The 26,348-nt window shown below is 45.1% G+C and overlaps 2 pseudogenes; one reads left to right on the top strand and one right to left on the bottom strand.

The window, feature by feature from the left end:
- Nucleotides 1-1,287: 1,287 nt before the first annotated feature.
- Nucleotides 1,288-1,406, top strand: LOC148503964 (5S ribosomal RNA; annotated as a pseudogene).
- Nucleotides 1,407-10,165: 8,759 nt separating this feature from the next.
- Nucleotides 10,166-26,348, bottom strand: part of LOC148503963 (N-acetylglucosamine transporter UNC93A-like) — a 63,151-nt pseudogene continuing 46,968 nt past the window's right edge.

The raw sequence follows: 26,348 nt of genomic DNA, 5'->3' as shown, positions 1-26,348 counted from the left end.
TGTAATAAGAATAATTTCAGCAGCATAGACCAATGAAGTGCTTAGTGCTTAGTGCAATAAAAATAATTTTAGCAGCATAGACCAATGAAGTGATAAAAGAAAGCTAATACCATAAAAAATACATTTAATAAAGTTTGACAAAATAAGATAAACACGATCAAAATAAACACTGTGGTTCCTAAACAGGAGTGACCACCAGAAAGCAATAAATAAGCAATAAAAAATAAATTCAATTTCAGAAGTAAAAAGGATAGTTTAGCTTATCTGAAAATCAATTTGAGAGGGTCTGGATGTAAATCTCAAGGGCAAGTAATAAGGTCCCAACGCGTTTCGTCCGTTGACTTCTTCCTGGGGATGGAGGTTAAGGAATGGTGATCACCTATTTATACTCCTTTTCCACCTTCTATTAGGGACTGAGAACTTCCGGGTCACAGTTCAAATGTGCATCCGGGTCACATTCCAAAAGCTGCAAACTGGCTCATATCTTTAAGGTGGCGCCTAATATCTAAGCGTCCATCATAGGTAATGTCCATGAGGCTTAGGACCATATCCTTAAAAACTTTTTGTTTTGTTTAAACCATCAGGTTTGGAATAGTCAAATGCCTCCGCCCTCACATATAAATACTTCCGCCAGGCTAGTAACATCATGTCCGCTCAGGTGTCCCACTCTGGGATTGGCTAGCATGCTCGTCCTGTCTTCCTTCGATCCTACGTCATGTCCGGTCATGTGCCTCCCCACCGAACATGATAGCGCCACCGTACTCCCGCTTGCGTCATACGTCCATGTGACACGATTACGTGCACCGCCCCACACCTCCTCCGACTACACTTCTTTGTTATGCGGTTCATTTCCTGCACATCCGCCAGCACCTGTGAGAAAAGTGGCTAACTTCCCCCTTTATCAGCAGGTTTTATAAGGCCATGCGGTGTCTAAACATTTGAACACGTTAAGTTGAGTGAAAGAGGGGGTGACTTAGGAAACCTCCTGTCTAAACGTGAGATGTATTGGATTTTCACTCTTGGTACAATGGTCCCCAAAGGATTTAATGGCTATTATGAGATTGCACCATTTCTCTAAAAAGAAGACTTGAGATGTATCGAATCGGTTTCTTCTACTACTATAACATCATTTTCCATCTTTTGATGGGTGCCCAAATGGGGTAATTTGAATTGTGCCTGGATAGTACTTGGGAGGGAGACCCCTAAAGAATACCAGGTGTAGTAGATTTGCCTTTTTTCCTTCATTTGATTCCAAGTGATGATCTAATGGTGAGGAGCCTTGTAAATATCTACTACCATACCAGTGTGCGTGTGCCCAATCTCGTCTGATCTTGGAAGCTATACACAACTTGGCCTGGTTAGTACCGGGATGGGGGACCTCCTGAGAATACCAGGTGCTGTAGTTTATCAGTTCCTAGGCTTTCTTTGTACCAGCCCATGAAGGCCTTCACCTGAAGATCGAAATCCAGTCTCATGTGAGAATGGAAAAGATGGAAGAGACCAAGAAGAAAAAAGAAAAAAAGAAAAAAGAGGAAATAAGAAAGAAAGAAAAGGAAGAAGAAAAGAAAGGACTATATGCATCTACTAATCAGAAACCTTTATCTTTGGAAAGGAACTTTTAACTTAATACATTTGGGAAATTAAGTCCCATGTGAATTCAAACAACAGGAGCTTTCTCTTATAGCCCTCATATGAACTCTTTGACCCAATTATTATTAGTCCCATTCTCCTCTAAAGAAGAACTATTAACTTTTCCAGCTGAAATTTACACCTATGATTATTCATCTTATAGTTATGGTTTATCCTCTCTGTTAGGCATCGTTTAGTTGTATCTAGCAACATCAATCACTAACTTTTATTAATAATATTCCTTTTATACTTGCATACATAATCAATTCTTTATGGTTGATATATAGGGCCAAATGTAATAGGTAGTCTGCTTTGGTAAATTGCGAGTTTGGTGCTAAACTCGCAATTTTTCACAACTCTCCAATGTAATAGGGGGTCTGTCCACTAAAACTCGCATTTTTCAGAGTTACTAAAACTCTCCATTCTCAAACTCGCATCCAGATGTTTTCACATTGAAAACAATCAACTCGCCCAATGTAATAGAGTGTCTGTTTCAGACTCGCAAAAAAAAGTTTACCAAAAGTCCCCAAATAATAGACCTGCTTCAGGCTAGCGAGTACATCCTGAGCAGGTCAGATTAACACAGAAACATGCACATATCCATGAGATATGTACATGTTTCTGTGTGTACTTATGTTAAATGGTTTTAAATAAAAAAAAAAGAAGTGCACCCCCTCCCCAAAAGCATAACCAGCCCCGGGCTTTATAAAGCCTGTTCTGGTTCTAATAATACAGGGGACAAAATGCGTAGGGGGCCGCTGTATATTAAGAACCAGCACAGGGCTTTGTTGAGCTGGTCCTGGTTCTGGAAAATCAGGGGACAAAATGAGTAGGGGTCCCCTGAAAATTCCAGAACCAGCACCGAACTCTTTCTAGCAGGGGGATAATGCCACAGCCAGGGAAAACCTTTCACCAGTTTCCCCGGCCAAAGCATTACCCCTGACCGCTAGTCAGTCCATCCCGGGGATCCCTGGGGAGCTGGGTACCCCCCAATAAAGGGGTACCTCTCTCCAGGGCACCCCAGGCCTAGGCTGATAGCCCGGGGCTATCCCCAGCACCCTAGGGTGGTGGGTGCCGGGTTGATAGTGTTAGTGTAAAGTGTAAAATTAAATTTTCAATATTGTCTTTATTTGTAGAACCACAAGTACCAGCAAGCCTCCCCTGCATGCTGGTATTTGGAGAACCACAAATACCAGCATGCGGGGCATTAGGGGCCCGCTGGCACTTGTAGTTCCACAACTAAAGAAATACGTAAATAAACAAACATACACCGTGAAAGTATCATTTTAATAAAACATACATGCACACTCACACTCACACATACTCACCTAGTGTCCGAAGTAATCCATAGGGGTGTACCTGAAAAAAAAAATCCATACTCACCTCTCCTATGCGTTGATCACGTCCTCTTCTCCAAGTAGGCAATCCAGGGGTTAAAATAAAAAAAATGAAAAAAACCCGATTCATGCCGGACACAGCAAAGTTATGTGTGTACACATACCTTTGCACCGCGTAAATAACCGTGTGCCCCGTCAGTGAAGGGGCCGCCAGCCAATCAGGGAGCATCTCCATCAGAGCAGCTCCCTGATTAGCTGAATGCGGCCAGCCTGTGTGTTCCATAGACGTCTATGGTGAGAAATCCCCATAGACATCTATTGTGGGAACCGCTACATCGTAGCCGCAAGATTAATTGAGGTTAATCTTGTGGTTACATCAATGATACAATGTCGCAACAGACAGACGATCAATTGGCTCAACAACATTCCCACCTCAGTGGGAGGCACATCACTTGGCGAGCCACCATCATGCTCCGCATTCTCTAGTTCACCAATCATACTAGAAAAAGGGAACATCTCTGACTCTGAAGAAACTTCCTCTGCTACTACGCCAGTAACCTTCTCAAATGAGTCAGGGTGATTTTCCTCTGTGCAAAATCGGCTTTCCCACAACTTCCAGAAGTGAGCAAAGTGTCTCCCCAATATTGCATCATACATAAGCCATGTACCAAACCCAGAGAGACTATTGCGGAACCACATGGTATCTCGATGTTCACTTCTAATATAATAGCGAGTGTCCCCATGTATGCAGTTCACACCAACAGTTTTACCAGCTCAGCTTTCATAAGTGTCACCAGGCTACCAGAATCTAGCAGAGCCTCTACACGGTTGCCTTCTACAGTGAGTACACACATGTGCTTATCAGTCTCAGCCTGCCAGTCAGCAGTACAGGCTGGCTGTGCAAAGAAAGACCCCCTGCGGCATACATGAGCAGTATCACATTGCATAGGTTCAGAGGTAAGTGAACAATTAGCCGCAATATGGCCGAAGCCACCACATCGGAAACACTGAATCATATTATTAACTAGTCTTTTACGGAGTAGGAACCTTCCTGGCCTGGCTGGCCTGTCTCCAGGTTCCACACCCTCAGTCTTAAGTACATTCCATCGCCCAGCACCCGTCTCCCCTGGAACAGTCTTACCAGTGTCGATGGGAGTTCGCCGGTGCATCATCGGGGCTCGGTCGAGCAGACTCAACAGCTCCTCAACCGCCACGTACCTCTCCACCAGTTTGACTAACTGGTCTGCGGTTCTGCATGGCTCACTCACTTGTGCAGAGATGCAGGTAGCGATCGCAGATACTGGTCTATCACGACTCTTTCCACAATCTGCGATCCTGTCAGCATCTCAGGCTGTAGCCATTTTGTGGTTAGATGGACGAGGTCATGCATCTGTGAGCGTGGAGGCTTTTCCATTTGGTATTCCCAGCGATGGACTCATTGGGCATGAACAAACGAGGTGACCCCCAAGCGAGTTAGGATCTCCCATTTAAGTTTTTCATAGTCCTTTGCATCAGCCAGGCACAAATCATAGTAGGCCTTTTGTGGTTCCCCAGACAGGAAGGGTGCCACAAGACTTGCCCACTGTTCTTTGGGCCAACTCTCCCTTTCTGTGGTTCTCACAAATGCCGTGAGATGTTCCTCCACATCATCACTTGGAGTAATCTTCTGTAAAAAATGACTGGCGCGTATGCAGCGAGTGTGGGTTGGAGGGTCAGTGAATGCTTCTCCAGACCGGGCTACCTCTTTTAAGGCCTGGCAGTTTTCCTTGATAGTGACTTGTTGTTGCCTCTGGGCTGTCTCCAAGGCTAACAGTTGCACATTGGTGGATTCCTGCTGAGCTCTGGTAGCTTCCTGCTGAAGTTTGTTTGTTTCCTGCTGAGCTGCCTTAGCTTGGAGCAAGGCCTTAACAATGTCCTCCATGATGTATTTAGGGGTAGGCTGGAAGCAGAACCTGGCCTCTTGGAGCATCTGCTAACGCCATCTTCATGAACTCCACAATTTTGTACCTGTCCCTTTAAATTTTAAAGGACAAATTTTTCCTTGCTGCAACTTCAGTGTATGCTTGCCCGCATCCTCCACCACTTGTGATAAGGTTGGGGTAGGGGGTCCCTCTACTGGGGTAGATGGATACCTCCTTACACACAGCAGCCAGGAAATAGCACACCAGTTGTGGATTTTCATGCAAGCTGGTCGGCGCCAGTTTTTATTGTGCAATATCAATAATCAAAGAAATAAAACATACCCTAGCCCAGCTGGTCACTAACTAGACAGTAAGTTCCCTCACTAACAGAACACTAAATAAATCCACTTCCACAGTACCTTCTGGTTTGTAGCCAACAGTGTCTCAGAGCAAGCTAACCTGCGGCATCCTCTCCCAGGTATGAGACACTCAGCTAAAACAAAACCTAGTTTATCACAGACATTTCCAGGTGCAAGCCCTAATGACCTGCTACCAGGCTGAAAGGCCCAACACCCGGCGTGGCCTGTGGATGGAGCCCTCCCTCTCCTCACATCCACACCCCCAGGACCCATTCTGGCTTTTCACAGAAGCCGACATTTCTAGTCTGCTTTATCCAACAGACTTCTCCTGAGGGTTTTAAAAGTATTAAGACAGGAATCTGGGACAGACATAGAAGCCATTCCACACTTCTCCAGTGCTTCTATCACAATATCTATATATATATATATATATATATATATATATATATATATACACACACACACAGTGCATTATGCTTTTTGAAAACATCCACAAAATATTGCTTCGATAATTTTATTGATAGGGGACCCAACAAGTTTATTGCCCAGGGGCCCCCACAGACCTTGATCCGGCCCTGTATACCAGTGATTGAATCCTGTGACAGGAAACACATTAGTGACACTGGGGTTTAACACTGTCATAATCAGCCACACTTGATTAAGAAAGGTGGAAGTTGCAGATACACCGTATTTACACTGTATGCATTTAAGTTTTATGATGATTGCAACAATGAGAAGGATCTGTAAAGGTCAGTGAATTAATGAGGGGACACAGGGCTGGAGGCTGGAATGACAGGGGGCTGGAAAGGAAACAAGACTGGAATGACAGTGGGCTGGAGGGGACACAGGAGGCTGGAATTATGAGGGTCTGGAGTCTGGAATGACAGAGGGCTGGAGGGAACACAAAGGGCTGTAGGCTGGAATGACCATGGGCTGGAAGGGACACAGTGGGCTGGTGGCTAGAATGACAGGGGGCTGGAGGCTGGGGGGGCTGGAGGGGACACAGGACCTGATTCAGAGCCACTCATAAGCAGCCGCTCGTTCGCTCCGAGCGATGTTTGCCCAACTGCGCATGCGTACGGATCGTTATATGCATGCGCGAACCAGTCAGTGCGGTCGAAATTCATGTTCTCGCAAAATAGTGAATGCCTGGTAATTTGAGTGACAGGAGTAGGCGTATGTGGGTGGTAATGGGGGAAGGTGCTTGAAAACGGGGAGTGGAGATCAGAACGCAGGCGTGCTTAAAGGTCAAAACGGGCGTTTTATGGGTGTGCATAATTAAAACAGCAGCGTCATTGACCACGTCACTGGGTTATTTTATAGCCAGAACTGCTCGCAAAATTGTGGTAGCAAAAACCAACCCCAAGAATAGCGAGCAGTTCATACCCTGGTCGATGTACTCGATTAATCTAATAAATAGCGGACATGACGTAGGAAGCCAGTGGCCAGGGGGCGTATTGTTTCAAAAAACGACCGCAAGTTTTGTTCGCTCGTTCAGACCTAGAGGCGTGAACAGACCGCAAAGAGCGAACGGTTGATTTGAATAGCCACCCCTATTTTCTGGACGAGCGAACGCTAATTGCGTCAGGCTCTGAATCAGGCCCACAGTGGGCTTTAGACTGGAATGACAGTGGGATGGAGGGGACACAGGGCTGGAGGATGGAATGACAGGGGGCTGGAAAGGACACAAGACTGGGATGACAGTGGGCTGGAGGGGACACAGGAGGCCGGAATTATGAGGGTCTGAAGTCTGGAATGACAGAGGGCTGGAGGGAACAAAGAGGGCTGTAGGCTGGAATGACCGTGGGCTGGAAGGGACACAGTGGGCTGGAGGCTAGAATGACAGAGGGCTGGAGGCTGTGGGGACTGGAGCGGACACAGGAGGCTGGAATTATGAGGGACTGGATCCTGGAATGACAGGGGACTGGAGGGGACATAGTGGGCTAGAGGATGGGATGACCATGGGCTGGAGGGGACACAGTGGGCTGGAGGCTGAAATGACAGTGGGATGGAGAGGACACAGGGCTGGAGGCTGGAATGGCAGGGGGCTGGAAGGGACACAAGACTGGAATGACAGTGGGCTGGAGGGGACACAGGAGGCTGGAATGACCGTGGGCTGGAAGGGACACAGTGGGCTGGAGGCTGGAATGACAGTTGGCTGGAGGGGACACAGGGCTGGAGGGGACACAGGAGGCTGGAATTATGAGGGTCTGGAGTCTGGAATGACAGGGAGCTGGAGGGAACACTGAGGGCTGTAGGCTGGAATGACCGTGGGCTGGAAGGGACACAGTGGGCTGGAGGCTGGAATGACAGTTGGCTGGAGGGGACACAGGGCTGAAGGGGACACAGGAGGCTGGAATTATGAGGGTCTGGAGTCTGGAATGACAGAGGGCTGTAGGCTGGAATGACCGTGGGCTGGAAGGGACACAGTGGGCTGGAGGCTAGAATGACAGGGGGCTGGAGGCTGGGGGGGCTGGAGCGGACACAGGAGGCTGGAATTATGAGGGACTGGATCCTGGAATGACAGGTGGCTGGAGGGGACACAGTGGGCTGGAGGCAGGAATGACAGTGGGATGGAGGGGACACAGGGCTGGAGGCTGGAATGACAGGGGGCTGGAAGGGACACAAGACTTGAATGACAGTGGGCTGGAAGGGACACAGGAGCCTGGAATGACCATGGGCTGGAGGGGACACAGTGGGCTGGAGGCTGGAGTGACAGTTGGCTGGAGGGGACACAGGGCTGGAGGGGACACAGGAGGCTGGAATTATGAGGGTCTGGAGTCTGGAATGACAGGGAGCTGGAGGGAACACAGAGGCCTGTAGGCTGTATTGACCTTGTAGGCTGGAAGGGACACAGTGGGCTGGAGGCTAGAATTACAGGGGGCTGGAGGCTGGGGGGGGGCTGTAGCGGACACAGGAGGCTTGAATTATGAGGGACTGGATCCTTGAATGCCAGGGGGCTGGAGGGGACACAGTGGAATGGAGGCTGGAATGACCGTGGGCTGTAGGGGACACAGTGGGCTGGAGGCTGGAATGACAGTGGGATGGAGGGGACACAGGGCCGGAGGCTGGAATGCCAAGTGGCTGTACGGGAGACAAGAGGTTGGGGGGCTGGAAGATGGAATGATGGGGCTGGAGGGGACACAGGGCAGAAGGCTGGAATGATGGGCTGGAAAAGACAGAGGGGGCTAGAATGACAGGGGGCTGGAGGAAAGACAGAGGGCTGGAGGCTGGAATGACAGGAACCTGGAGGGGACACAGGAGGCACAAGTCTGGTTGAACTTCTGTTGTAGGATGATGACATTGGTTACATTCCAACAGGCATCTTCTGGACCACGTGATCTTCAACGTGAATAGTGACTACTGATTGAGGACACTGTCTGCCCATGAAGGATCAATTTCTTCAGAGGTTCCCCGTTACCGAGAAACCTCCATATAGGTAAGGTGAATTTTTATTCAGTACACAGAAAAACAGTATAGATTTTTTGTTGTTGTTTTAAGTGGGGCGCCAAAAGGAATTTTTGCCATGGGCTCTACTTTGTCTAGAACCAGCCCTGATATGACACACAAGGTTCCCGTCCTACAGATGGCTAAAACCAGATTAATGAGGAGTCTGATTACCCAGAAGACATGTACCTCACTCCCAGGGCCACTGCCCATGAATAAAGAGAAGAGTGTGCTGGTTGGAGCACCTTACCCTCCCATTGAACCACTTTTGCAAAGCTGATGAGAAGAGCCTGATTTACTGTAGATGTGGATCATTAAGCTACAATGCAAATGGATGGCGTCTGTAGAAAATAGACTCCACCTGCATGCAGTTAGCATCCCAGTGCAGCCTCTGTAGACGCTGCGCAGATCACCATCGCGACCACCAGTCACGCAGGCCTCTGCCCTCGCTGCTCCCTCATGACATGTAGCAACATCCCTTGTGACACATAGCCACGCCTGTTTTTCCCTGCACGCAGCGTGTCTCCATACCCCCACTTCAAACTTCCCACTTCGACCACTGATTTAACCACATAAAGGAAAACAGTGAGTGTATTATTTATATTAGCAAGTGTAGGACATTATGGGTAATACAGTGGTTACAGCACAGTGACCATTTTCAGCCAATTCTCTATTTCATGGCACTATTTTTGTTTGTGATATTTCACATTTACAGGGGAAATATCATACAGTAGTATGAGCTTTTTTAATGACTACCAAGATTTGCTAAATCATCCCCTAAGTTTTAACAGTAATCAACAGGTCTCTTGTGCGACTGTGTGATGGAACCTCCATTGTGTCTCTTGTCTGTTGCTTAGCATTACATACTAAAGCTCAGCAGTAGCACTCTCATGTATCTTGATTACAAATATAAATAGATCAGAATAGAATCACGAGAAATGTGATCATAAAAGAGAAATACTGTATATACAGAAATGGTTTGGAGCAGAACAGCTTTTGGCACTTCCACCAAAGCGCCGGGGGGGCGGAAAGTGCACAGGAATAGTAGTCTCCAGGAAGCAGGGTTTTTTTGTTTTGCAGGCACTCTTTCTATAGAGGTACAAGACATGCACTTACCAGACTGAGTTGGTTTCTATTAAGGCAGTGGGACAATGCTTATGGGTGTTATAGTGGAACCCAGCTGTGATTGCATAAGGCTTGGGCTCATAAAGGGTATTAGTGGGTGCCTGAGTTTTTAAGTCATTATTTATTATTAAATATAGATTCTATTCCAATACCTTGACCTACATATAGAAGAATTTCCATAGTCAAGCTGTTTGGATGGATTCAGGGAAATAGTTTTTTATCCATTTTCATAGATACATCTCCGATATCTGCTGCCATCCCCCATACATGCATTCAGGGGATCCTTAATATTTGCAGGTATATCCCACAAATATACTTGATAAATCTGCCTCTAAATAAGGCCTGATACTTAAAAAGTAGACTCTTATTATCTTGTCTGTTTTGTACTCATGTTTTGTATTTATTTAAAACGGTTAATTTGTATTTGTGTTTTCTTCAGTTCAATGTATTCGACAATCATATAAAGCAATATTCCAAGTAATAAAGTAGCTAGCAGTATGCATAGCTTTACATAAACACCTAAAAAAGAGCTATATCCAAACGATAAGACGTATCCCAATGATTTCCATAGCTGGTAGTTGGCAAAAGCAGCTTCTCTGTTATCATCAAAGAGTATTCCGTAATAACCTGCACATAAAAAAGCAGTGAGTTACATTTCTGCCATACACATCTTTTAAGTTATACACAAAGATGAAAATCTATTTGATTTTTTTAACATTTTTGTTTCTCTTGACCATGTACTATAATTAGAGGTTTCAGTTTGGCCAAATTACACATTATGCAATAAAAATGAACATATTTAAGATGATTGATCAAATGGCAACAAAGTTTATGTTTCACTAGCGCCCCATCTCGGCTTTGCATGAAAGTCATTTTGAATTTACGGCAATAGTTTTTCTTAAGCGAGGTTCTATAAGATTGCCTTGTACTATAGACAACAGTAGTTTTTTCTTCCTGACCTCAGCTTACTTAGGCTGGCCGGCTTGCGAGCTCAGCAGACTGTGTACATCTGCACAGTCCCTGGTCTGACTACTCCCGAAAAACAGGGCGGATAAGTCCCATTTCCGGGAACGCCGGCCGCTGTTAATCAGGCAGAAGCATTGAAGGGCTTGCGTGCGTCTTGACAGGATCCATTCTGCACACTTGAAGAATGGGTCCTGTGCATGCGCAGATTCCCAATAAACAGAAATCTGCATTCAGCAGTGCACACTGAATCAGGCTCTTAGATGGGGATGGGTACGGGATGCCGACCCCTTAGATGCATGCACAGTCAAAAAACATTGAATGTCAGCATAGCATCCAACTCAGAATCAGGCCCATGGAACTTAATTGTACATACATGCTGGAGCAGGTGGTAAAGGGCATTTTGGTACATATTAGAGCTGGCAGATAGAGGCAGTAGAGGTACTTAGAATAAAGTGTTCCTAGCAATACATTGCAGACTGGAAGAAAAGGTATATAAGTTACTGTAAAGCCTCTGAGCTGGAGTAAACAGAATTTCCACATACTCTTTTTATACACTTAAACACCTGCAGAAGAAGCCTTTCCACCTTTCAGTAGCTTTAGGGAGTTTGACAGGAGGAGCAGTAGAGCCGTTGAAAGCAGAAGTGGTGGGCCCAAGATAGCATCAGACTGTGGTGATCAATGCACTGCTAGGAGCAATTATAAGTCTTTGCCCGCAAGAGCCTTAGCAAGAAAAGAAGCCCATGGGAAAGTAGTTTAGGTAACTCATGGTTAATAAAAGCAGGAGGCCAGGGGTGATTCAGAGTTGCATATAAAGGCATGTATGCAGAATAACTTCATGATTCATGTAAAATGTATTATTACTGTATATAATATAGTTAAAGATTTCTGAGCTGCACATATCTGGCAGTTGCGACCACTTGTGCTTGGAGAAGTCAGTTAAGGCTATTCACGTGCAAATGCAGTGCAATAGAAGTATGCAGAAAGAAGGTTAACACATGTTAGGTATGGGAGACCGGCAGTCGGGATGCTGGCTGTTAAAATACCAACAGCGGCATCCTGATACTCAGTATCCCGACAGTGGCTTCATAAGTATGGTAACCCTCCCCCCTTTCACCCCCTAACCCTAACTCTCTGTTCCTGCATCCTAACCCTCCTCCCTTGCACCCTAACCCTCCCCAGTAGTGCCTAAACCTAACCCTCCCCCCTTGGTGCCTAACCCTAACTTCCCCCCTGTGGTGCCTAAACCAACCCCCTCTGTCCGCAGCCTAACCCTAGCCCCCTCCCGCAGCCTAACCCTAACCCCCTCGTGGTGCCTAAACTTAACCCTCCCCCTGCGGCTAACAGCTAAACCGGCCCACTATACTTACAATCGCGGTGCCGGCTGTCAGGATTCCATCATCGAGCATCTCAACTGGCGTTGGGAGTCCAGCGCCGGTGTTCTGTCCGCAGGTCGGATTCCGGTGCTGGGATTTCAACAGCCGGTTTCCTGTGTGGAGGTACAATAACTACATCCCCTTTGGGGTACATCTATACGCTACAGTAATGATTGCATGTAACTTAAGATGAAAGTAACTCAAAAAACAGATGAGGGCTTAAAAGTGTGCAGAAGTTTATGTGCATTTTTTATGTTCAACTATTATTTTAGGTTCAACTATTTTTTTATGTTCAACTACTGTATTCTTCACCCACATAAGTCAAATTCAGCCAAACACTGGCAGGTTACTCCACACTGCACAAAATAATCGCATGCCTGAGTTCTGGTTGGACCAGGAAAAAAATTGCTTTGTATCCACCTTAAGGCATCTTTCATGGACTGGAATAAAAGAAAGTGATCATCTTTATCATCTTGATCTTAATAAATTTATATCTTCCTGCAGCTCCTTTAAGCTGCCTTTGACCACAACTGCCAGTTCTACAATACCAGCAAAAAATCCAGATTAATAGGATAAAATTAAAATTCCCAAAACATACTCCTTGCCAGTCACAGGATAGTGTATGTGCCAATGAAGCTCAGCATCCTCACTATAAATGTGAAGGAGCAGATCTCAGACCCTCTGGGCCCTGTTACCATGACTAATAAGGAAAATGCTTCCCTCTAAAGATATGACACCAATCAATTCTCTATTAAGGTCTCAGGCTCTTGGCCATTAGTTCTCTCTGGAATACCTAACATGCAGATGCTACTGCTCCTAATTTCTGATCTTCTACACCTCTGTGCAGCTCTGGTGGCTTGCTCATAGAGCTAACCGAGAATGACACATCTAGGATTTGCATTATCTCCTCAGACAGAGGTTCCACTTCTGAGATGAACCCAAAAGCACCTCCTGACCAGTGTTGGAGCTGCAATATTGATCTGGCTACTAGAATTTCTACAATTTGCCTGTTTAGTGGTGCCATAATGTGTTCAAGAGTAGCCACTAAATAATTCAATATGCCATTTTCCACAGGATTCACATGCAGGGTAATAGTTAAGAGGAGGCCTCATGGTGAATGTCTACTTGAGCAATCAAATGACAACCCCTGGAATTTTACGTTAGACAAAGCCTACATATATAAGTTTTAATGTTACCATATTAACAACTTTCAATGTACAAAAAGTGCCAAGAGGGTAGGTAGGCAAGGGAGCATCATCCAAGCAGTGTCACTGGCCCTTAAAAATTACTCTCTTACCTCTCCAGTGTCTGTCAGTGCTGAGGTCCACTCACACTGTGTATCACTCCAGGATAGCACAGAAGTACGCTCACGCACACACATTGCTCCAGGCTGGTGCTGTAGTCTGTCTGTGCTGCTCCTGCCCTGACCGCTCAGTGTCATGTCACTGAGCATGGAGATGGCTTGCAGCAGCCCCTTGCTCACAGTGGGGTCTATTTACTAAGCTGTGCTATGAGATAAAGTGAACGGTGATAAGGTACCAGCCAATCAGCTCCTAACTTCATGTAACAGTCTGTGTTTGAAAAATGGCAGTTAGGAGCTGATTGGCTGGTACCTTATCCATGTTCACTTTATCTCCTACCACAGTTAGTAGAAAGACCCCAGTGTGTCTTCCCAACATGATGGCACACAGACTGCACGCCAGAGTTCCCTCCTAAACCACAGTAAAGGTGCAGCCATGTTGGACTCTGTCACCTGACGTTCTTCCTCCACTCAGAGCGCTGTTCCCAGACCAGCTGATCACAGCATCCAATCCCTGGGGATTCTCTCCATTAAATTAAATTTCCTGACTGGCCTCTGTTGCCAGTACATCGTTGCTTCTTACTGAAGTTACAGCTCTGTGCTGAGCTCCCAGTTTCTCTGTATCTGAACGGTCCCAGTCCCTTATATCCAGTTCCTAAATCTGGTAAACAAGTCTTCTATACCATATTGCACACCAGTCTGGTTTTACCACTGAGACTTGTTCTTACAGCTGACCATTGTTTCCAGCCGATACCTCCAACCATCGATCTCATCCGATGCCTCCAACATTAGACTCATATCAATTAAGTTCTTAAATTCTTCAACATCGGTCCCAATTGATCAAGTTCATCAATTCATCAACATTGGACTCATATCAATTAAGTTCTTCAATTCATCAACATAGATCCCAAACGATCAAGTTCATCAATTCATCAACATCGGACTCATATCAATTAAGTTCTTCAATTCATCAACATCGGTCCTAAACAGATTCATTAACTTTGGATTCAAATCCATCAAGTTCTTCAATTCATTAACATCGGTCTCAAAATGATCCAGCTTTCAATCCAGCATCATCGGTCGTAATACGATTCTGCCCATTTCTTCAGTATGTCCAGTCCCATTCCAACCTCATGTTCAATAAAGACATTCTATTCCTGTTCTTGCTTTCGGACCCATCGTCCACTACCGTATCTCTACCTCCCTCATATCTATACATAAGGAAGTACTGGCTCAAACTACCTAAGGGACTGATTCAGGGCCTGATTAAGAGCCGCTCGTAAGCGGCCGCTCGTTCGTTCCGAGCGATGTTCGCACAACTGCGCATGCGTACAGATTTTAATATGCATGCGCGAACCAGTCAGTGCGGATGAAAATCGTGTGCTCGCTAAATAGCGAATGCCTGCTATTTTGAGTGACAGAATGAGGCGTTTGTGGGTGGTAACAGGGGAAGGTGTTGAAAACGGGGAGTGGAGATCCGAACGCAGGCGTGCCTAAAGGTCAAAATGGGCGTTTAAAGGGTGTGCATAATTACTAAAGCAGCGTCATCGACCACGTCACTTGGTTGTTTTATAGTTAGAACTGCTCGCATGATTGTGGTAGGAAACACCAACCACAAGAATAGCAAGCAGTTTATACGCCGTCTGATATCTAATAAATAGCGGACATGACGTATGATGCGAGCGGCCAGGGGGCGTTTTTTTCAAAATTACGTTCGCATGTTTTGTTCGCTCGTTCAGACATAGAGGCGTGAACAGACCGCAAAGAGCGAACGGTTAATTTAAATAGCCAGCCCCTTTTTCTGGACGAGCGAGCGCAAATAGCGTCCAGCTCTGAATCAGGCCCTAAGTTCAATCACGCCTCTCAACTCTTCTCTTCAGCCTCTCACGTCTGTTCCAACCCAAACCAACTGTCAGACGTGACAAGCAGGTCACAACAGCTTGATAGAAAGCAGTCCCAGAGCAGTTGCAGTAGCTATTGCCTGGACACAGGAAAGTTATTGTCAGAGCTGGTCACTATAGCTGTGATGGTGAAACAACAAAGCTATGATTTCTGATCTTGACTACTTGGTAGTAGTTTTAAGTATCAAATAAGATATTGTTCAGACCCACTCACGAGCGGCAGTCCGCTCGCAAGTGGGTCGATGTTCCCCACTGCGCATGCGCATGACGGAGGGAGCTCCGTCGTGCGCTTGCGCGAGACCCGGCGAGTGAAGGACTTTCCATCGCTCCAGGTCTCGCACCAAAGGGGGCGTGCTGTCGATGTTGATTGACAGCACGCCCCCTTTGGTGGGCATTCCGGGGGCGTGCCTGCCAGACGGAGGTGTTCCTATGGGAACGCCTACCGTCTGAAGCCGGCCCCACTGACATCACTAATGATGTCAGTGGGAGTGATTTTGGCTCTGATAGAGCCAAAATCACTCCTGGCCTTGCGGTTGAGAAACCCGACCACAGGGTTTCTCTCGCAAGTCCGATGGTCGCGATGGTCAAGACCATCGCGACCATCTTGTTGGACGCTCATATATGCTGTGGGTGGTGACCCACAGCTATACGAGCGTCCAGGAGGACGCTCCATTTTAATGGAGGTGGGCCCTGATTCAGAGCGAACGCCATTGTGTGCTGTGGCTTTAGTTGGCCACTATGGATGAAGCTTGCTGTGGGCATCACAATATAATTTAATGCATGGCATGAAGTGCATGAAATCTTGAAAGATTGAGGGTGGGGAGACAGCATTGGCAATAATTGGGGGTTAAGAACTGCAAGACAGAAGTTTACAGAGAAAAATCACTGACATACTAACTTCTACTAGTCATTAATTGTTAAATATTAAAATACTCACATTTTATGCTGGCATATTATATAGATTTTATTACTGGTAGATTACAATATACTTAGCACATTTACTGAGATATTATACTGTACTGGACATTGCTTCTAAAATTTTACCTACTAATGGTCATTGTAGCCAGTGTATTTCATCATAATGGGTTTATTACATTCCTATAGGCCTTACCAGGGATACATTACATTTTACTTTTTTACTTTTAAATGGCATATTACATCTTGATGTGCACTTACATTATGTCATACTACTTTTTAGCACTGCATATTACTACTTGTAACATCTTGCTTGTGTAATACTGTTAGTATATTAAACAAGGATGGACATTATTACATATTGCAGAGCATTACTACTGGCTTGTTACATCTTACTGTGCCACTCCTAACAGCGAGCAAATCAAATGTAGTCTCTCAACCATTTATCTCAATTTAATAACCTTTCTTCACAAACAAGTTTCTATACTACTCTACAAAACAAGCAGCAATCATGCATCTAATACATACTGTGCAAAAAGTATTTAATTCAAAGTTTTTTTTGCCGATCCCAGTCTGTACCCCCCTTCAAGCTTTTAGACCCAATAATTTGTGGTATTTCTTCTGTATGAAAGGGTTAACCTGGGTCGCGATTCACGGGACTTCAACCCTGGTTTTTGACCCTGTAACGCAGAAAAAGGACCTGTGTTGATCTGCAAATTACAGTGTCCAATGCTTGACCTGGCAATTTGCTTCTTTGTGTGAAAGGGGTATAACTCTGCTCAGGGCCATAACTAGGGTGGTGCGACCTGTGCCATGGCACAGGGCACCACAGGGCAGGGGGCGCTGTTCGGGCCTGTCAGTTTTCCTGTTTATTATCATTCTCACTTGTAGCTTCCTCTTCTTTTATCCCCAGCATGTCCTGGCCTCTCCTATCTCTTCCCTGGCCCTTCCCCATGAGGCCATGGTCCTTTTTCATGTCCCTGTTTAAAAAATGAAAGGGAGGGGGGCAATGCTCTCCCTGGCACAAGGCACCGAAAAGTGTAGTTACGGCTCTGACTCTGCTAAACTCTTTACCTCTGCAAATGCAGACATCAATGCAGACTCATTCTCCATCACCTCATCTTCTTTACCACTAGTGTGGTAATTAACAGATGAATGTATTTGGGAGAAAGGGCATTGCTCCATCTCCATGGCTGGCTCAGGCCCTCAGCTCCCTCTTGGCACTATTGTGTGTATGCACATCTTCATGCCACTATTTTGATTTTGAAAGTTAGAAATTTTGTGTGACAGATTGCTACATTAGTCTGTCATACAAATGTCTAACTTCATAACAATATCTTGGCAGCCCAAGATTAATCTTAATATATCATATTGCTGCCAGATCATGTTCTATGCTGAAGCTAGTTTACTTTATACCAAGCTGTCCAACTCTACCTATCAAAAGGCAAAATATTTATTACAGCACAAAGCAAAACAGATCTCAACAGAATCAATCTATTCTTCAATAAATCTTTTTGGATGATTAAAATTATACATAATGTAAAACTGGAAATAAATGCAGGGTTTATTACACACAGCTGGTTTGGTTTGATCTTATCTTACTAATGGCTCTATTTACTAAAATCCGCATATTGAATCCGGATTGTGGTGTGATATTACCGAGTGAATTTGCATTGCGAATTCAGGCAATATCACAGGGATTTACTATAAATCCTTTGCAGGGACAGAGCTTGCGATAAAGCTCTGTCCCTGCAGATCCCATCCGCACTCTAGTCGCGGTATTTTCGGAAAAAATACCGCGACTAAGAGCCCGCGCATGCGCCGACCCACCGTCGCTGCTGCCCCCCCACCGGCACTAAGCCCCGCCCCCTGGTGCTAAGCCCCGCGATCGCGGTCCCCCGCAACCCCCCCTCCCCCCCCGCGACCCCATCTCCCTTCATTACACTTACCTGCATCCTCCAGGCCTCCGGTGATCTTCTCCGGGCTTCCCGATCAGGTGATCTCCCATTCTGCACTGGGGCCCAATCACCTGATGACCGGGCAGCAGTGCACTGTGGGAGACCAGCTGACCGTAGAGGAGCCATCACCGGAAGCCCGATCACCTGTCCCTGGAGTCAGGTAAGTAAAAAAAAATGTTTCATTTTTTTTTTCTTTTTTTTACAGCAATCAGCTTGCGGTCTATTTAGACCACAAGGCTGATTACTGGTACCGGCTCCCGGCTCTGCTCTCCCCGTTAGAGCAGAGTGGGAGCCCGGTAACCGGGGGAGACCCTGGATAACGCCACCTCCAGGTGGCGTTATTATCACAGGGCTTCCCCCGGTATTTTTTTACAATTTATTTTTAGTAACTATGGTTGGATCACTTTTCCCATTACAATTATGGGAAATGCGATCTGCTTTACTAAAAATAAGTGATACTAGGGGTTGGAGTAGAATTTTACTAATTCTACTCCAATTGCCCTATAGTAACTACAGGTGAAACTAAAATAATGTGAAAAGGGTGTGAAAACACCCTTTTTCACTTTATTTTAGTAAAAATAATGTTAATAAATAGAGCCCTATATGTAAATATAGAAAAATAAATATTGTACAAGTGATGCAAGAAGGTAGATTATCTGATCTTATTTGATTGTCTATTTCAAAGAACAAAACTATTTGTGGTTTGCTGGGCAGTACTGCACAAAAGTGTTTGGTATAATTACTATAGTTTAACTCCTTCAGGAATAATATGTGCTTAGAGATGATTTCACTAAATGTATATGATTGGCATTTTAGTCATTTTATTATGTCAAATCCATTTCATATCTAGGTGTCAAATTGCAGTCACACAGGACACAAAGCAGACAAGGATCTTTGGTTTCTCACAGTGCTTTGTCAATTTGATGCCATAAACATGAGCATGACAAGTTACTAAAGACTAATACAGGGACTGAGATTAAGTATGGGATTACTGTCTGTAAGTCACCCATCTGTTATATTATTCCCTTTTGTTAACTTAATTTAAACCTAGACCCAGAAATAAACACTCAGGCACGAATATGGAATTTGAAGAAAGATTATGAGCGCTATATATAGCAAATAAATTGGTTGCACTTGTAAAGGAAATGTTTTTAGATTAGTATATCATATGTTTTAGGAGAATTTGTTTGAGATGAGGTCCGGACCAAGGTCGCTATTGCCGTAATGCTACTAGCCCTGACTGTCTCTACTTTGTCCCTCCAATGGACGCTCCTTGCGATACAAGTCCGGGCTAAGGTGGTAGTTGATGGAGCTGAGCCTGGCCTTGGCTCCTGTTCCACGTGTGCCGCTGGCGTCTGGCCGAGTGCAGCCGCAGGTGATGACGTTAGCGGGATGCAGCAGGCAATACAGCTACACCAACTACCACCTTAGCCCGGACTTGTATCACAAGGAGTGTCCATGGGAGGGACAAGGTAGAGACAGGCAGGGCTAGTAGCATTACATCAATAGCGACCTTGTTCCGGACCTCACCTCAAACAAATTCTCCTAAAAGGAGCTATAAACATATGATGTACTAATCGAAAAACATTTACAGGTGCCACCAATTTATTTGCTATATATAGCTATCATAATCTTTCTTCATGTTTTAAATTTGTAATGAGCTGCTTTTAAAACATAGCGCAGTGATATACAATATCTTTTAGCAACGTATATGGAATTAAAAGAGGTCACAGCTAGAATTTATTGATCGAATTGTAATCTGTGAATTGGTGACAGGAAGAAAGCAGTGCTCCGAGGCCACAGGTCGATGGATACTAATAGCCTAAATAATAGGGGCGAATCCCTGCCCCGTGCAGACCGACCTGAGGCAGTACCATCTTCCGTTAATTGGCACAGCCTTGGTGCCTCCCTGGGATGGAGACCAGGTCCCCCCTAACGTGGTAACCAACTTGCCGATCTCAAAGGATAAATGCTACCTGTTTTGTTTGCATGCTTGTATATGCATTCATATGGACACTGATGCTTGGGTTTCAACTGCTATGTTCTTTATTCAGCCATTTGCAAACTATAGACATACTGTACACAAGACTACACCCACTTCCCAGCATTCCCCATGGTCCTAGGGACCATCACTGAAGATCCAGGCTTTCACATACAAGTTAGGGAGTGTCTACAAACATTAGGCATATCTAATGCAATAACATCACACTACCCAGGCACTCCTGCGCCATAATAGGCCACCCAGGAGCACTGCTTCCCGCCAGGCTGCACCTCTACCTGTCAGAAGGAAAAAACAATGAAAATTGCACAATTCAACTAAGATGTTAAATTATACAAACTAGGGGTGTGCACCGGCCACTTTTCGTGTTTTGTGTGATGGTTTTGGATCTGGATTGGTTTTGCCAAGACCACACTTCCGGGTTTTGGTTTTGGATCTGGATTTTTTGGGGAAAAAAACATAAAAACAGCTAAAATCACAGAACTTGTTTTTTTTTGTTCCTACACTATTATTAACCTCAATAACATTAATTTCCACTCATTTCCAGTCTATTCTGAACACCTCGCAATATTGTTTTTAGGCCAAAAGGTTGCACCGAGGTAGCTGGATGATTATGCTGAGCGACACAAGTGGGCGGCACAAACACGTGGCCCATCTAGGAGTGGCACTGCAGTGGCAGACAGGATGGCAGTTTAAAAAACTAGGCCCTAAAAGTACATAATGCAAAGAAATCAAAGAGGTGCAAGATGGAATTGTCCTTGGGCCCTCCCATCCACTCTTATGTTGTATAAACAGGACATGCACAATTTAACAAACCAATCATTTCAGTGCCAGGGTCTGCCACATGACTGTGGCTGAAATGATTGGTCCATTTGGGCCCCCACAAAACAAGCTGGCAATTAATCTGTCCCTGCACAAACTGGCTCTACAGAGGCAAGATGTCATCTTCATCCTCATCCACCGATTCCTCGCTGGAATCCACCACCACAGGTCCCTCTGTACTCTCTGGAGGCTGATTTTCCCAGATGAATTGATAATTAATTTTGATGAACATCATCTCCACATTTTGTGGAAGCAACCTCCTACGCCTTTTGCTGACAAGGTTCCCGGCTGCACTAAAAACTCTTTCGCAGTACACACTGGAGGGGGGGCAACTTAGGTAAAATAGAGCCAGTTTGTACAGGGGCCTCCAAATTGCCTCTTTTTCCTGCCAGTACAGGTACGGACTGTCTGACATGCCTACTTGGATGCTGTCACCGATGTAATCCTCCACCATTCTTTCAATGGTGACAGCATCATATGCAGTGACAGTAGACATGTCAGAAATTGTCGGCCGGTCCTTCTGTCCAGACCAGATGTCCAAACTTGGTCCTGCCTGCCCTGCATCACTGGCAGTGGGTTGGTTAGGATATATAAGTTGTTTCCTGGCAGCCCCAGTTGCAGGAGAAAATGAAGAAGGAGCTGTTGCCACATCACGTTCCACTTCATCTGACAGTGTTTTCACCAACACAAACAGGTCTTTGCACCTCTGCTGGGCTTGTGTCTGCTGGAAAGAGAGACACCATGTAGGCTTTAAACCTAGGATCGAGCATGGTGGTCAAAATGTAGTGGTCTGATTTCAACAGATTGACCACCCTCGAATCCTGGCAAAGTAAATGAAGGGCTTCATCCACAAGTCCCGCATACCGGGCGGAATCGCTCCATCTTAGCTCCTCTATCACTTCTCCAGCTGCTTCTGCAAAAGCCTGATGAGGGGAATGACCTGACTCAAGTTGGCAGTGTCTGAACTGACTCCATGTGTGGCAAGTTCGAAGGGCTGGAGAACCTTGCACAACACGGAAATCATTCTCCACTGCACGTCAGGTGCATACCCCCTCCTTTGCCTATGTCATAGGTGGATGTATAGGCTTGAATGGCCTTTTGCTGCTCCTCCGTCCTCTGAAGCATATAGAGGGTTGAGTTCCACCGCATTACAACCTCTTGCTTCAGGTGATAGTGCAGGTTCAAGAGTGTTTGCTGGCACTCCAGTTTTCAGCACGCAGTCGCTGAATTGCGAAAGTGGCCAAAAATGTTTCAGGCCACCGAAAGGGTCTCCTGCACGGCCCTGTCATTATTCACAAAATTCTGCACCACCAAATTTATTGTATGAGCAAAACATGGGACATGCTGGAAATTGCCAAGATGTAATGCCCACACAATATTGGTGGCATTGTCAGATATCACAAATCCTCAGGAGAGTCTAAGTGGGGTAAGCCATTGGGCGATGATTTCCCTCAGTTTCTCTAAGAGGTTGTCGGTGGTGTGCCTTTTACTGAAACCGGTGATACACAGCGTAGCCTGCCTTGGAACAAGCTGGCGTTTCTGAGATGCTGCTACTGGTGATGCTGCTGTTGTTGCTGCGTAAGGCGATACATCTACCCAGTGGGCTGTCACAGTCATATAGTGCTTAGTCTGCCCTGTTCCACTTGTCCACATGTCTGTGGTTAAGTGGACATTGGGTACAACTGCATTTTCTGGGACACTGAGGATACTTTTTCTGATGTCTCTGTACATTCTCGTTATCGCCTGCCTAGTGAAGTGGAATCTAGATGGGATTTGGTACCGGGGACACACTACCTCCATCAATTGTCTAAATCCCACTACACTAATGGCGGATACCAGATGCACCTCTAACACCAACATACAGTCAGGTCCATAAATATTGGGACATTGACATAATTTTCAAATTTTGGCCTCTATTCACCACCACAATGGCTTTGAAATTAAACAAACAAGATGTGCTTTAATTGTAGACTTTCAGATTTAATTTGAGGGTAATTACATCCAAATCAGGTGAACGGTGTAGGAATTACAGCTGTTTCTATATGTGCCTCCCACTTTTTAAGGGGCCAAAAGTAATGGCACTATCAACTCAAAAGCTATTTCATGGACAGGTGTGGGCTATTCCCTCATTATTTCTTTATCAATTAAGCAGGTAAAAGGTCTGGAGTAGATTCTAGGTGTGACATTTGCATTTGGAATCAGTTGCTGTCGACTCTCAATATGAGATCCAAAGAGCTGTCACTATCAGTGAAGCAAGCCATCATTAGGCTGAAAAATCAAAACAAACCCATCAGAGAGATAGCAAAAACATTAGGTGTGGCCAAATCAACAGTTTGGAACATTCTTAAAGTGAAAGAACACACGGGAGAGCTCAGCAACACCAAAAGACCCGGAAGACCACGAAAACAACTGGGGTGGATGACAGAAGAATTATTTCCCTGGTGAAGAAAAACCCCTTCACAACAGTTGGCCAAATCAAGAACACTCTCCAGAAGGTAGGTGTATATGTGTCAAAGTCAACAATCAAGAGAAGACTTCACAAGAGTGAATATAGAGGGTTCACCACAAGATGTAAACCATTGGTCAGCCACAAACACAGAAAGACCAGATTAGAGTTTGCCAAACAACATCTAAAAAAGCCATTACAGTTCTGGAACAACATCCTATGGACAGATGAGACAAAGATCAACTTGTACCACAGTGATGGGAAGAGAAGAGTATGGAGAAGGAAATGAACTGCTCATGATCCAAAACATTCCACCTCATCAGTGAAGCATGGTGGTGGTAGTGTCATGGCGTGGGCATGTATGGCTGCCAATGGAACTGGTTTCCTTGTATTTATTGATGATGTGACTGCTGACAAAAGCAGCAGAATGAATTCTGAAGTGTTTTGGGCAATATTATATGCTCATATTCAGTCAAATGCTTCAGAACTCATTGGACGGTGCTTCACAGTGCAGATGGACAATGACCTGAAGCATACTGCAAAAGCAACCAAAGAGTTTTTTAAGGCTAAAAAGTGGAATGTTATGCAATGACCAAGTCAATCCCCTGACCTGAATCTGACTGAGCATGCATTTCACTTGATGAAGACAAAACTGAAGGGAAAATGCCCCAAGAATAAGCAGAAACTGAAGACATTTGCAGTAGAGGCCTGGCAGAGCATCACCAGGGATGAAACCCAGCATCTGGTGATGTCTATGCGTTCCAGACTTCAGGCTGTAATTGCCTGCAAAGGATTTGCAACAAAGTATTAAAAAGTGAAAGTTAGATTTAGGATTGTTTAGTTTGTCCCATTACTTTTGGCCCTTTAAAAAGTGGGAGGCACATATAAAAACCGTTGTAATTCCTTCACCGTTCACCTGATTTGGATGTAATTACCCTCAAATTAAATCTGAAAGTCTGCAGTTAAAGCACATCTTGTTTGTTTCATTTTAAAGCCATTGTGGTGGTGAATAGAGGCCAAAATATGAAATTCTGTCAATGTCCCAATATTTATGCACCTGACTGTAGCTGTCAAGGACTCAGTTATCTGCTTTGCAACAGGATGACTGCTGTCGTACTTCATCCTCCTTGCAAAGGACTGTTGGAAGGTCAATTGCTTAGTAGAAGAAGTAGTGGTGTTCCAACTTCCTCTCTGGGATCATGAACGACTCCCAGCAGCAACAGCAGCAGTAGGCATAGCAATGCAGGATCCTGAGGAATCCCGGATAGGAGAGGAGTCAGTCATGCCAGTGACATGGCCTGCAGGACTACTTCTGATCCTGATTGAGGAGGAAATTGATAAGGAGGGAGTTGCTGGTGTGGTTTGCAGGCGCTTGGATACAACAGGATAAAGGGATTTAGGTGTCCCTGGACTGCTTATGGTCTTAGCCACAGTTTCTGAACTTGACAGTGACTTTTTATGAACGCGCTGCATGTGACATATAAGGGAGGATGTTCCTAGGTGATAAATGTCCCTACTCCTACTGTTTACACCTTTACATAAGCTACATATGGCAAGACAGTTGTCCGGTTTTTGGATAGAACTATTTCCAGACCGAAGAGGTGGATTTTTTGGTCTTCTGCCCAGGCATGATGATGGGCTTTTTCATCCCATGGACAACAACTGTCTCCCCCGATGCCTGATTTAAACAAATCACATCACCATCAGAATCCTCCTCGTCAACTTCCTCCTCAGCGCCAGCTACACCAATATCCTCATCTTGTTGTATTTCAACAGTGACATCTTCAATTTGAATATCAGCAACTGGACTGTGGGTGCTCCTTCCAGCACTTGCAGAGGGCGTGCAAATAGTGGAAGGAGCCACCTCTTCCCATTCAGTGTTGGGAAGGTTAGGCATCGCAACCGCCGACTCACTTGGGGATTTGTGATATCTTCTTAGAACACACAGTTCTTTGCTGTGCTTTTGCCAGCTTAACACTTTTCATTTTTCTAGTGGGAAGGAGGAGTGCTTCCATCATCATGTGAAGCTGAACCACGAGTCATGTACATAGGCCAGGACCTTAGCCATTCCATGACACTCTGTGTCATAAATGGCATATTGGCAAGTTTACATTTCTCCTCAGATGATTTAAATTAATTTTTTGGGGTAATTTTACTGAACTTTGGCTTTTTGGAATTTACATGCCCTCTACTAAGACATTGGGCATCGGCCTTGGCAGGCGACGTCTATGTCATGACTAGTGGCAGCAGCTTCAGCACTAGGAGGAAGTGGTTCTTGATCTTTCCCTATTTTATCCTCCAAATTTTTGTCCTCCATTATTTTTATGGAGTGCATTATTTTATGGAGTGATTAGCCCCTGTAAAAATTATTTGGATGAATTAAATCACCCCATTTTATTTGGAGACTGGAGTGAATGCACAGCACAGGGCAGCTTACCCGTATACCACACAGGGCAGCCCCTGTAAAAATTATTTGGATTAATTAAATAGACTGGAGTGAATACACAGCACAGGGCAGCATACCCCTATACCACACAGGGCAGCCCCTCTAAAAAGTATTTGGATTAATTAAATAGACTGGAGTGATTACACAGCAAAGGGCTGTGTACCTCTACACCACACAGGGTAGGGGTAAAAATTATTTGGATTAATTAAATAGACTGGGGTGAATACACAGTACAGGGCAGTGTACCCCTACACCACACAGGGCAACCCCTTAAAAATTATTTGGATTAATTAGACTGAAGTGAATACACAGCAAAGGGCAGCATACCCTTACACCACACAGGGCAGCCCTGTAAAAATTATTTAGACTAATTAAATAGACTGGAGTGAATACACAGCACAGGGCAGTGTACCCTTACACCACA

The sequence above is a fragment of the Taudactylus pleione genome, unplaced genomic scaffold (genome assembly GCF_031769625.1).
Source record: "Taudactylus pleione unplaced genomic scaffold, aTauple2 ptg000473l, whole genome shotgun sequence".
Taxonomy (NCBI): domain Eukaryota; kingdom Metazoa; phylum Chordata; class Amphibia; order Anura; family Myobatrachidae; genus Taudactylus; species Taudactylus pleione.
The sequence above is the reverse complement of the archived record's forward strand: the minus strand, read 5'-3'. Positions and strand labels throughout refer to the sequence as shown.